The sequence below is a fragment of the Amblyomma americanum genome, chromosome 11 (genome assembly GCF_052857255.1).
Source record: "Amblyomma americanum isolate KBUSLIRL-KWMA chromosome 11, ASM5285725v1, whole genome shotgun sequence".
NCBI classification, from domain to species: Eukaryota; Metazoa; Arthropoda; class Arachnida; order Ixodida; family Ixodidae; genus Amblyomma; species Amblyomma americanum.
This window is the reverse complement of record NC_135507.1, coordinates 93,507,960-93,520,743: the sequence shown is the minus strand read 5'-3', so window position 1 is coordinate 93,520,743 and position 12,784 is coordinate 93,507,960. Positions and strand designations below refer to the sequence as shown.

At 44.9% G+C, this 12,784-nt stretch overlaps 1 long non-coding RNA gene across 2 annotated transcripts; it reads left to right on the top strand.

Annotated features, from left to right (window-relative positions):
• The first annotated feature begins 2,227 nt into the window (after positions 1-2,227).
• On the top strand, positions 2,228-12,098 carry LOC144110038 (uncharacterized). 2 transcript variants are annotated; one of them, XR_013309683.1, is made up of 4 exons: positions 2,228-2,336; positions 2,869-2,944; positions 7,449-7,578; positions 11,991-12,098. It is a non-coding gene; the product is annotated as an uncharacterized LOC144110038 (long non-coding RNA). The 2 variants fall into 2 exon arrangements; XR_013309682.1 differs by lacking the exon at positions 11,991-12,098 and having other exon boundaries at positions 7,449-7,638.
• Positions 12,099-12,784: the final 686 nt, after the last annotated feature.

Genomic DNA, 12,784 nt, shown 5'->3' with positions numbered 1-12,784 from the left:
CCCACGGCGCCTTTAATTCCTGCTGCTCAATCGCGGCTTTCCTGGCCTCAGCTGGCTCCGCTCCTGAAGGTGTCGCGGAAACCGAGCATATCTTTGTTTTACTATGAGACGAGGTTCACAGTAAAACGATGACGAGAGCAGCACCTCAGCGCTAGACAGTTTCGAAGTGCACTCAGCTGCTGCATCGATGCGAAACCGGCTAGGCTTAGCGACGACTAGGGCAGCCAGGGGGTAGCGCGTAGTTCACAGCCCGGCGCGCCCGCGGGCGGCGTCGTTCCCGAAAGCTCGCCTCGCTCACTCCCGCTGGCTCACTGATTGGCTCAACAGCTTGCGACCTTCACTCGGAAGGATGGAAAATCGAGAAGCGAGCGACTGGCGCTGCGACTGAGCGATACTTGATGCCCACGTTTGCACTACTGGTGAACAACCTTTAACGCACATATGCTTGGGTTATCGGCTGCGTTGCGGCGAGTCTTAGTTAAGATCGTCCGCGACGCCATCGTCACCGTCCGTGACGCACAGGCTGAGAACTTCAATTCCAGTACGTGCCGAAACAACTCGTATTTATCGTAACGATACGAACTCGAAAACACGCCTGCTTCGATGCGCTAGTGGGCTCTTGCTTGTTAAACTACACGCGATCAGGATGCGGCGAGTGCTAGCCGCTGTTGCATATTAGCTAAAGTGAGACGCAAGTATCGACGTAGTTTCGTAACGCAGTTGATATCAAAGCACTCCGCTTGTACTGGTCACCGATAAGCTGTTAAGTTTCATGATCTCCGGTGAGCGTGCCAGTGTCGCTCGCGCAAATTAATGCATAGCAGCTACTCTCCATCGTGCCAATTGCGTTCAACTTATCCACGATATTCGCCAGCTTGAGATACGGCGCTTTTATTCGCTGTTTTTGTCGCAACTTAGTGATTTTATCTGGCATAAAACGAAATTGCATTCTGTCAACACCGTCGTCTGCTCCGTCGTCTTCTAGGCATCCGGGTCACTTCAGGGGATCACAGGATCGCAGCTTCTACAAACCACATACCAGAAAAAGTAACTGAAAGCGCTTTAGTATTCTTAAATAATTTAAAAATAATTTAAAATAATTGCAATGTCTTTGTTGTGAAGATAATATAAGTATTCATGGTTTAAAAACTAATTTTTTTGTCGGTTGCAAATTTTCACCGACACGAAAGCGCAGCCGTCGGCGCCATTGCAGCGCAACCGATACGTTGTGTTTTGTATTATTTGCCTCTTTGAGGCATTGCTTGAATACTTGTACGGTGGACACGTGTGAAGAACTCATTCAATAGGAAGGTGAGCATGAGTGTGTTTTGGAAGCCAACGACCAGGATTTCAGCCTGTCAACATTGGCGAGTTTCAACGGGTAAGCCATGAAGAAAGAGTGCTGCGACGTCTTTTCATCTGTTAGGGGAACGAAGACTCCTGCGCCGTTTTACTAAGCCTGGATGAATCGCATGGCCGGTGAGTCCCGCTCTGCGTTTCTTTGCTAATGATCTGTATTCACACGCGCTATTTGTATGCGGCTATATAGGGATGTGAGTGGAGGCAGTCCGCCTGCGGTTGCCGCAGCTACAATGCGGCGCCAAAAAAAGCAGGGCCTATATCCTGCATGACAAGTGTTGTTCTCATTGTCTGTATGTGCATTTATTACTCGCGTGCCGTGGTAAATAAAAATGGCACCAGATATCACAACAGAGTTACGCTTTCGCTTGCTAGCGCTTCGACACTCGGTGCAAAAGCATGGATTTGCACTGCGTAGAAGACGATGAGCGAGAAGTGCCGCGCGGCGGAGCGCTCGCGCTTGGCCAGCTGCGATCAGACACCGCACTATTTTGCTCAGGGTTAGTACTCATCGGATTAGTGCTTGTGCCTTAATATGCGTCATACTAAATTTTGAGACAGTGATCGCATGCGAAAGGCTAGTTCATATTCATCGCCTTGTCATTTGTAAACTTGTCTGTGCTTCCCCAGTGGAACAGGATTTGAGGCAGTGTTATGTCAAAGTTAGATCAATCTTGCTTCTCCTGAGCTGTAAACTTTGATGCTTCCTCTCCTTCTGAGCACTGCGAGCTGTCGGAGATGCAACTGCACAATTATTTAGGATTTCTACCTTTTTGCTATATCCCTCGCTTTTGCGGCCCGCATTCAAGTCGTTCGCCATTGTCGATGGTTTTTTTGTTACTTATTTTCGCTTTGTTATTTATTCTTGGTTGCGTGCCATCAGCTGTGTTGCCGGCGATTCTCCGAGCTCGGAACTCTTCCCAGGCACGGGATCCTACCCACAGACCTCCCTTCGCCGCACTCACGAGTGTTCTTTGGTATTTTTTGTTTCTCTTGCCTTTACTTGCATTGCCAGTCGACAAATTTGTGCAGCTTTTAATTGTATGCAGATTTGCTAAATGCGCTAGCAATTTTTCTATGATGCCAAGCTGTGCTGTGAGGTATCAAGCTTCCTGCTAGTGAAGGCATGCTTTTTTCAATTCTCTCTTCTCATTTAACCAAGGCAGACTGGTTGCAACTTTCAATTTAATACCTAGACATTGGTGCAAGGCACCATGATAGGAATTAATGAAAACCTGCACATCCTATATTCAAATTGGTGTGCGGTATTTCAGCCAGCTCATCTTTCAGTGTGGTTATAACAGTCATTGTGACTCTTCTCAAAGAATGTATATGGGTGCATTACATAAAATCTGTTCATTTGTTTTGTAATGGGCTAGCTCATAGGTTTTTATTTACTTACATTACGTCTAAGTTTAGTTTTTAAAGCAGTAGATGATTTCCTCTCTTGTCATTCATGACATGGCTACAGCCACTGACAGCTGTTGCTCTTGATGTATTTATTTGCAGTTGCCAGCGGCCAGCATCTATTGGGCCATGCGTGCTTCCTGCCTTCGGCTGTGTCATCCCTCCTGATCCATTCATGGTAGTTATTCTTTTTCAGTGATGCATATCTTAGCTGCCTATTTAGAAAAATATTTTCAATATAGGCTTGCAGCTAGGTTTAGAAATGCATGAAACTCTACATGCACTTCACAGCAGTGCCTCAGCTTATAATTACCGGAACTGTAGACTTGTACAAAATATAGTCGCTGATGTAGCTCTTGACGCAGCTGCTGTTAACATAAACGTGCTTTGACATTGCACACCTGTTGCCTGGTATGCATATGTGTCCTCGAAAAGGACCTATATGTTCATTTATCCCTTTAAAAACATTGTGCTCTACAATGATGGTTTACCAGTATTTCTGATACAGAGACCAAATTGTAAGTCAGTAATGTAACATTGCACGATGACACCAATCCTTGTATGATATAGCATCCTTGCAATGCACTGGGCAAGCTGCTGTCAGCACAGATTTATTGCTGGTTTATTGCCATAGCATATGGTTATACTGCACAGTTTGTACCTCTACCTTCTTAAAGCTTCATACTTTAAAAATTTAAAATTAGTTGAAGGAAAATTCAAGGAAATGTAACAGTAACTGTCTCACATTTTGGTGGACACTTGAACCGTGATATAAGGGAGGGATATAGAAGGGAAGTAATGAAGAGCTGATGCCCATGTTAGATGCCCCTCTTTAGTTAAACATACCTCGCAATTAACACATTTGGTGCAAAACAAACATGGGACTTGCACGTTCACAAGCACCCTCATGTCAGTAAAACAAAGTGCCAATGTTGCCGTACTTTAGAGCTTTGCTCCTAAAAGCGCAGCTGACTGCTGCTCAAAGTTGAGAGCAAAAATATGTCTAATTTTCCTCATGTGCAGTCTGCGGTGCTGGTGCCATTTGCAATGGTGATTGACATTGAGTTGCATGATGCTCAGTCTGTTCCTGGAGTTAGTGATTTTGTCTGTCATGTGAATGTGCTGTTAAAATTAGTGCAAAACAATGGTTCTCTAGTTCATTTTAGGTAACTGTGTCCTGTGCCACATGCTACCACCCATTTTCCTCAAATTTCCTAATCTCATTTAGCCATCTGATTGCCACCCATTCATGCATTCACCTACTCTTGGAATCCTCACAGTGTTTTAGTGTGGTATTGCTTATATCTTCTCTGCATTACACATGCATTGCACTTCCTCTTTTTTTGATTTAGTCAAGAGATCTCTGTTCCTGTTTCTTGCATAAGCATAAGAGGTGACTCAAGTGCACCATCTAGGCTTGTGATGCAATGTGTAGGGCGCTTCGTTTTTAGGTGAAACCTGGTTTCTCCCTACTGTTGCATCAAAAAAGATTCCTAAAGATCAGGTTCAACCCAATTTCTGTGCAAATGTGCCTGTAAGAAAGTGTGGTTTGAAGGTGCACAAAGGCAAAGAACTGCTGGAGTGTAGTTTAAGGGAGGAAACAGCGCAATGAAACACGGACACACGAAGAACGGACACACACGAGCGCTGACTCACAACTGAAATTTATTTTGAAGAAAAGATGCCTAAATAGGAGACATGCGAGGGTGCTTAACAGGGCTGCTGCAGCGATAACCGCCAATCAGTGTGGTCGCGTCACAAAATTTCAAAAACAGCAACGAAAGAAGTAAGTGATAAAAAACGGTGTAAAGGGCCGCAAAAAGGTGGTCAGGTGACAGTAACAATAACAAGACCAATGGGGGGGGGAGCATTAAAACCATGAGGGACACAGATGTGAAAATACAGGTGAAACATAAAAATGAGACGTACAAGCTTTAAAAGCATGCCCAAAAAGGGGGGGGGGAGATAAAAGCGTTAAAATCTTAAGACGCAGCGAAGGATAAAACAAGATAAAGGCACTACCAACAAGGGATCACAGAATCATTAGGCTATAGGTTGCACAAGAAAACTTAAGTGTTCATCAGGCCACCCAGAAAATTTAGCTCTTTTTCCGACAAGGAGAGGGATGCAGTGCTCACGCATTGTTCACCAGCTTGATGAATTTGGAGGGCTTCTAGGATTTCCCTCGTCAACCTATCTCGTCCTCGGCCGATAGTGGTGCAGCGATTAAAGTCGGGTGCAGATTCTTTCAGTGTCGTCTTCTGTGATTTTGCACTTCTTACAGTGCTTAGCCAGGTGCCCAGAAATTGCTATACTATTTACGTTGTTTTGATGTTCTTGTAGGCGGATATTGATGCACCTTCCCGTTTGACCGATGTACCTCTTCCCGCATGACACTGGGATGGAGTAAATTATTTCTAAATAACAGGGGACATGTTGATCAGAGTGTGCCACCCTACACCCTCGGGTTTCCGGCGGGTTATTCACTTTGGAACAGAGGGCGGAAAGCTTGTTGGGAGCCGTGAAGACGACATCCACGCCGGCGCGCTGTGCGACTTTCTTTAGACGATGGCCGATGGTGTGGAGGTAGGGCATTGCCACAAAATTTCTGCGTTTATCGTTTGAAGCAACAGGTCCGAGGTGTAGCCGGGGCTTCTTAATCATGGAGCCGGCAACTGATACAAGAAGATGCAAAGGGTAGCCTGCTGTCTCCTGATACAAGCAGATGCAAAGGGTAGCCTGCTGTCAGCAGGCTACCCTTTGCATCTGCTTGTATCAGTAACCGGCTCCATGATCAAGGGTAGCCTGCTGTCTCCTGATACAAGCAGATGCAAAGGGTAGCCTGCTGTCAGCAGGCTACCCTTTGCATCGGCTTGTATCAGTAGCCGGCTCCATGATCAAGAAGCCCCGGCCACACCTCGGACCTGCTGCTTCAAACGATAAACGCAGAAATTTTGTGGCAATGCCCTACCTCCACACCATCGGCCATCGTCTAAAGAAAGTCGCACAGCGCGCCGGCGTGGATGTCGTCTTCACGGCTCCCAACAAGCTTTCCGCCCTCTGTTCCAAAGTGAATAACCCGCCGGAAACCCGAGGGTGTAGGGTGGCACACTCTGATCAACATGTCCCCTGTGATTTAGAAATAATTTACTCCATCCCAGTGTCATGCGGGAAGAGGTACATCGGTCAAACGGGAAGGTGCATCAATATCCGCCTACAAGAACATCAAAACAACGTAAATAGTATAGCAATTTCTGGGCACCTGGCTAAGCACTGTAAGAAGTGCAAAATCACAGAAGACGACACTGAAAGAATCTGCACCCCTGACTTTAATCGCTGCACCACTATCGGCCGAGGACGAGATAGCTTGACGAGGGAAATCCTAGAAGCCCTCCAAATTCATCAAGCTGGTGAACAATGCGTGAGCACTGCGTCCCTCTCCTTGTCGGAAAAAGAGCTAAATTTTCTGGGTGGCCTGATGAACACTTAAGTTTTCTTGTGCAACCTATAGCCTAATGATTCTGTGATCCCTTGTTGGTAGTGCCTTTATCTTGTTTTATCCTTCGCTGCGTCTCATGATTTTAACGCTTTTATCTCCCCCCCCCCCCCCTTTTTGGGCACGCTTTTAAAGCTTGTATGTCTTTCATTTTTATGTTTCACCTGTATTTTCACATCTGTGTCCCTCATGGTTTTAATGCTCCCCCCCCCCCCCCCCCATTGGTCTTGTTATTGTTACTGTCACCTGACCACCTTTTTGCGGCCCTTTACACCGTTTTTTATCACTTACTTCTTTCGTTGCTGTTTTTGAAATATTGTGACGCGACCACACTGATTGGCGGTTATCGCTGCAGCAGCCCTGTTAAGCACCCTCGCATGTCTCCTATTTAAGCATCTTTTCTTCAAAATAAATTTCAGTTGTGAGTCAGCGCTCGTGTGTGTCCGTTCTTTGTGTGCCCGTGTTTCATTGCGCTGTTTCCTCCCTTAAATGTATTACCAACTAGACCGGAACCTTGCTCTTCTGGAGTGTAGTGGATGTCACATAATTCTTCTGACAGATTTTTTAAACAATTCTGGTTATTTTATTTCTCTTTTATTGTTTATTGTTTGTCGGTTGCTTATAATTTTTGGATAAACTGAAAACTACATGTACTGACTGGTATTTCATTCCAATAATTATACCCATTATTATGAAGCTGTGTTGGAAGGTAGGTGTGCATTTAGTATGCGTGCTTTGAATTTAAGTGATTGTTTCTGCAATGCAAAATGGAGGACAGGTCTCTGCTGTGCGAGTTTTTTGCAATGGAGTCAAAGTAGCTGGAGCAGCATTTTCTACTGTGTCACCAAGCCAAAAGTTCTCCCAGAGACCACTGAGCTTCTGAATACCTATGGCTTAAAGCTCGAAGCTCTGGTTGGCCTTCCCGAGGTTTTCTGCATTAACGAGTGCAAGCCCAAGGGCTCAGAGCTAACAAAGCATTTGAAACCATAGAGCTATACACAGTAGTGCTGGGACCGTGCAGCAAGTCAGTGTGAATTAGGTCGCGATAAACGTGGTTTACTGTAGAAAGCTTGTGTGAAAAAATAGTTGCGCTCACAGAAACCGCTGTTTCTTTCTTAGTTGGTCATTGAAACAAAGCAATGCATGTAAAATTTTATATCTCACTGATCCCTCAATTTTTTTCCAGCTAAAGACCAAGAGTCACATTGAAGTTGTGCAAGCCACCAAGTTGCGTGTGATTTTTGCCAGGGACCTGGAGCAGGCTGGGAAATTAGTGGATGGTCAGTGGTATTCACTCAGTAAGGCAAGCTTTTTCTGTAAGTACAGTTTTTGGCATGGCATTGCTTAGGAACGCATGCACTAATCTGACTACTCTATGCCCGCCCATGCTTCAAGAATAATGAAGTTCATGAAAAAAATTGATTTCCGAAAAAAATTTCCGCTTCTGTTATGTTTTTCCAGAAATGTATTTGCCATTTAAAGGGCTGTGAGAACCTTAAAAATTATTATGTGCTTGTTTTGGCTTTTTTTTTCAAATTTTTTCCACATCTATGTTGGCCTGACCTTGTAGCTTGTCTGCATGAAATTGGCTGCTACCTACAGTTTGCTTTTTTGTTGCTCCTTTGTTGCCTGTCACAATCTTTACTTTGCTTGGCAGTGTCATGCAGTTTGGGAAGTAATCTGACCTTATTTCTGCATTGGCCTGTAGTGCAAGCTTTTGTATGTGGGGCATGTTTATGGTGTCCTTTCGTTTGCTGTAACTGCAGTTTGGCCATGAGGGTTAGAGGCTTAGTCCTTTTTTATTTTGATGCAGTGTCATATACTTCATGCATAAATTAATGAAGTAAGCACTATTTTTTGTAATAAATGAACATTCATTATAGCTGTGGCCATTATAAGTGCACTTGACTCTAAAATGGCTTTCTTTCGGCCTTGAGTATTACATCTTAAAACCAGCCGGAAGACACAAAACAGGAGAAGAGATGAGCACAAGATGAGGCTGGTCTAACAACTGAAATTTTATTGAAGGAAAGTGGCAAAAGAAGACCTGCAAAGAGATTCAAGCATGCAAGACCCCAAAGCAGTGAGAGGGCAAAAAATAACCGAAAGGCACTGATGTACTAGTAAACCATCTAAAGAACTAATTCCTTACAGTGAAGGTTCACCGACGGTTTAGCCAGGCACTTGTTTTTAGCCTTACTGATGTAGTAAGCCTCAACTATGTCAGGACAGATTTATCACTTCCCAAGACCACTGATGTGCCGCAGAAATCAGGCGTGCAAAGAGAAAGGTCGTCCTCCGATTGCATTCACGAGTTTGAACGTGCAGTGTCAGGTGAAAATTCGCCTTCCTCTCTATACAGTGAAAGTGTTCTCAGCCAGGCGCACATTCAGATATCTGCTTGTGTGCCCATAGTAGTTTCAGCTACGAGGCAGTGGAATGCAAAAAAAAACCTTTACTTTTGCAAGTGGTGAACATTTTTTATCTGCCACTGTGCATAGCGGACGATTACCCGTAGTTGTATCAAGCCTAGTTTGAACGAAGAAGCAAAGGGCTCCTACCTTACTTTTAGCGGTCAAGACAACAACAACATCATACTTTGGTGCAACTTTCTTGAAATGGTGCGAAATAGCGTGGATGTAAGGTATAGAGCCCGTCTTTTTGTGCTGCTCAACTACGTCAGCATCATGTGAACGGTGTTTCGTTCCCTCGAGAGAGTAAAAGCACACTCTGACAGGTGCGCAAGATGGGCAAGTGGGAACCCAGGTGCCATTGGCTTGGAAACCTGCTCCGAGAATGCATTGTAAGCACTGTGATGGCATGATTTCATACAGCGGTCGTGATGCATGTGATTGCCAACCTGTCCTTCACCAGCCTCGAGTGGTTCAACTCGTAGCTAAGAGGCTTCCTGATCTTGGGCTTTGGCGCCAACATATGTGGTCGTCCACAAAGCGCAGGTCAAAGTCAAGAAGCTACAAACGGTTATGCTTAGTGAAATTCAGACGTAAAAGATAGGCTTTGACCACATGCCTAAAGATTTCTAAAACGTCTTGTGCCAACTTATCTGAGCCCTCCTTGTGCAAAAAAATTAGGTAGCTATCAACATAATGAAATGCTACTATGCCGATGCCTTCCAAACAGGGCTTTGATGCGGTATCGACTCTGGACAGAAGAATGTCGCGGAGGAACAGTGCAACCTCGGACCCTCTGCATATGCCTGATTTCTGATGTAAATACCGCCTTGCCAACTCACAAAAGTGGAGTTCTGTGGAGTTCTAGTTTCTTGTGGACAGCAACCTGGGCAGGTGCTCTGCAGTGAGCATCGACATGGAATGCCTGCACTATTCATTGTCACATGATAGACCTCTGAGGCATGTGCAAACTGCATCAGGGTGAACAATGAACATGCTTTTACAGATGATTGCGTGATTTCGGTTGCTGGCTTCTTGGGGCTGTTGTCCTTTTACTGCAAATCCGTATTTGTCAGTTGGCAGGGCGGTATTTACACGCAGGTCGTACCTTTGCTCAGCAACATTTTTTTGTCTAAAGTCGAGAAGGCATTGGAGGCCTGTTTGGAAGACCTTGGCATAGTAGCATTTCGTTATGTTCATGACTAATTGTTCTGGACATAGAAGGCTCAGATAAGTTGGCACAAGATGTTTTAGGAGTCCTTAAGGCATGCGGTCAAGGCCTGTCTTTTACATCAGAATTGTCTAAGCAGAACCGTTTGCAGTTTCTTGATGCAGATTTGCGCTTTGTGGACGAATATGTTTGTCGGGGCTACAGCTAAAGATCGGGGAAGGCTCTTTTTAGCTACGAGTCTGACCACTCGTTGGGGAAGGATGGTGAAGAGGTGTATTTGTCGCTGGTTAAGGTCAGTAAAGATGGAAACACTTGATGGGTGTGCAATCGTGTGCATGACATCAGCTTTAGATAAGTCATGCCATCACTGCTGAGGACGCATTCTTGTAGCAGGTTTCCAAGCAGCTGGGTTCTCACTTGCCCATCTCAACAACCTGTCATAGTATGTTTTCACTCGCTCGAGGGTAAGGAGCAGATACTCCGATGATGCTGATACACCTTACCTCCACAGTATTTCACAGTCTCAAGAAAGTCGCGGGAAAGCGTAATGCTTCTGTTGTCTTAACAGCGAAGTGCAAGACAGGAGGCCTTTGCGCCGGTATTAAAAAGGCTTGATAAAACTGGGTACTTGTCCACAATGGACAGTGTCACAAAAAAAGGTTCACCACTTGCAAAGTAATGGAGTATATTGCATTCCACTGCCTTATGGCTGCAACTAATATGGGCAGACGGGCAGATATCTGAATTTGCACCTGACAGCACTTTCACTCTATACGGGGAAGGCAAATTCTAATCTGGCACTGCACGCTAAATCTTGTGAATGCAAATCTGAGGATGACCTGTCTCCTTGCATGCCTAATTTCCACGACACATCAGTGGTTTATGGAAGGGATAAATCTGTCGGTAGATAGTTGAGGCTTACTACATCGGTAAGGCTAAGGACACGTGTGGCTAAGCCATCGGAAAACCTTCACTGTAAGGAATTTGCTTTTTTAGATGATTCATTAGTATGCCAGTGACCTTTGATTGCACTTCGCCCTTTCACTGCTTTGGGTTATTGTGTGCTTGTATCTCTTCGCGGGTCTTCTTTTGCGGCTTTCCTTCAATGATGCCGCCGCAGTGGCTCAGTGGTGGCGCTCGGCTGCTGTCCCAAAAGACGCAGGTTCGATCCTGGCCGCACCAGTCAAATTTCAATGGAGGCGAAATTTTAGAGGCCCGTGTACTGTGCGTTGTCAGTGCACGCTAAAGAACCCCAGGTGGTCAAAATTTCTGGAGCCATCCACTACGGCGTCCCTCATAGCCCGAGTCGCTTTGGGACGTTAAACCCTCACAAATCAAATAATCAAAATCTTCAATTAAATTTTTGTTAGTCCCGCCTCTTGAGCTCATGTCTTCTTGTTTGTTCTGGCTGGTTTTAAGGTGAGTCAGTACCAACTCGGCCAGTCATAAGCCTTGTTCAGTATTACAACATTTTGAATAAAGTGTGTTTACTAGGCTATGTTGCCAGGGATCGTGTCCGCAGCAGTTGTGGGCAACTCAGAAGAGATAGCGTCATATGATTGGTTGTGTAATTGGCAGAGGATGATGTGAGGATGCTGCTCGAAAAGAAAATTTCATAATTGGATAATTATTTGCAGCCAAAAATGCCCAAAAAGTGGCTGGGCCAGAGAAAAAGTGCCGCAAAATTTGAAAACACTGAAAGTAGGAGCTACAGCGTAGTGCCAAGTTTGAAAAACTGGAAGTATGGACAAAGCCAAAGCTTGGCACCAAGTTTGAAAACTCGAAATGAGCAATCACGTGACCAGTGATAAGTTTCCTATACTTAACTAGGAGATAGAAAAAAGAATGATAAATTAGAGGAAATTAGGTAATTATTGAGAAGCGAAAGGCAATGAATGCGTGATTAGACTGGGCAAGTATTCAGTGAGTGGGCAGGAACGATCCATGGAGGAAAATTTGAAAACTCGAAATCGTTGCTGGGATGAAGTGAGGGTAAAATAAGAGTTAATTGATAACCAATCAAGTCAACGAGAAAACAACCATGGCGCCAAATTTGAAAGGCGACCAGTGTGGAGGAGGCGTCAACGCTTTCACATTTTTTTTTGCGCAGGTAGCAGCGGTGATCTCTATTTTTTGTTTTTTTCAGCCAAGAGAAAAACCATTTTTCTTGGCTCATGGGCGATGTATCTAGGAACCTGCGGCAAGGACAACGCTGGACAGCATGCATCAGCAAGCTCGAAAAAAAGCACGAAACAGTAAATAAATATTGATCATTTTCATTTCAATTCTAGTGGTTTTGTGCACGAATTACTCTGGAATGCACAAAGCTTGTGTTGACAGGCGACCATTAACAAGCTGTGCATTTTTGTGCATAGCGTACTCCAGAACACAAATCCTGTGTTAATTGACAGGTGACAGTAACGACTGTTACACAGTGTACGAGCACTACACAAGACACACTACAGAAGACAAGGCAAACTACAGAAGACAAGACAGACTACAGAAGACAAGACAGACTCCAGAAGACAAGACAGACTACAGAAGTCAAGACAGACTACAAAAGAGAGGACAAACTACAAAAGACAGACTATAGAAGACAAGACAGACTACAGAAGACAGGACTACAAAAGACAAGACAGACTACTGAAGACAAGACAGACTACACAAGACATGCCCAAAATACGACAAGACTACAGACTACAGAAATTTTTTGTCTTAGAATCCTGTAGTGCGTTTATAGCGTCGAGCAACTGGATGAGACTTGCCGTCAGGGCCCAGAGCGATCGTTCGTACTCAGGACACTCGTTAGATACACTGAGGCTCCGCCGCTTTCCCCACACGATTCACAGATCGGAAGAGTCGCCGCACATAGCACGCTGAGCCCTGTGGGAATGGGCGAGGAGGGTACGGAGGTCCGCTGCTACTTCGTCCTCGGGAATG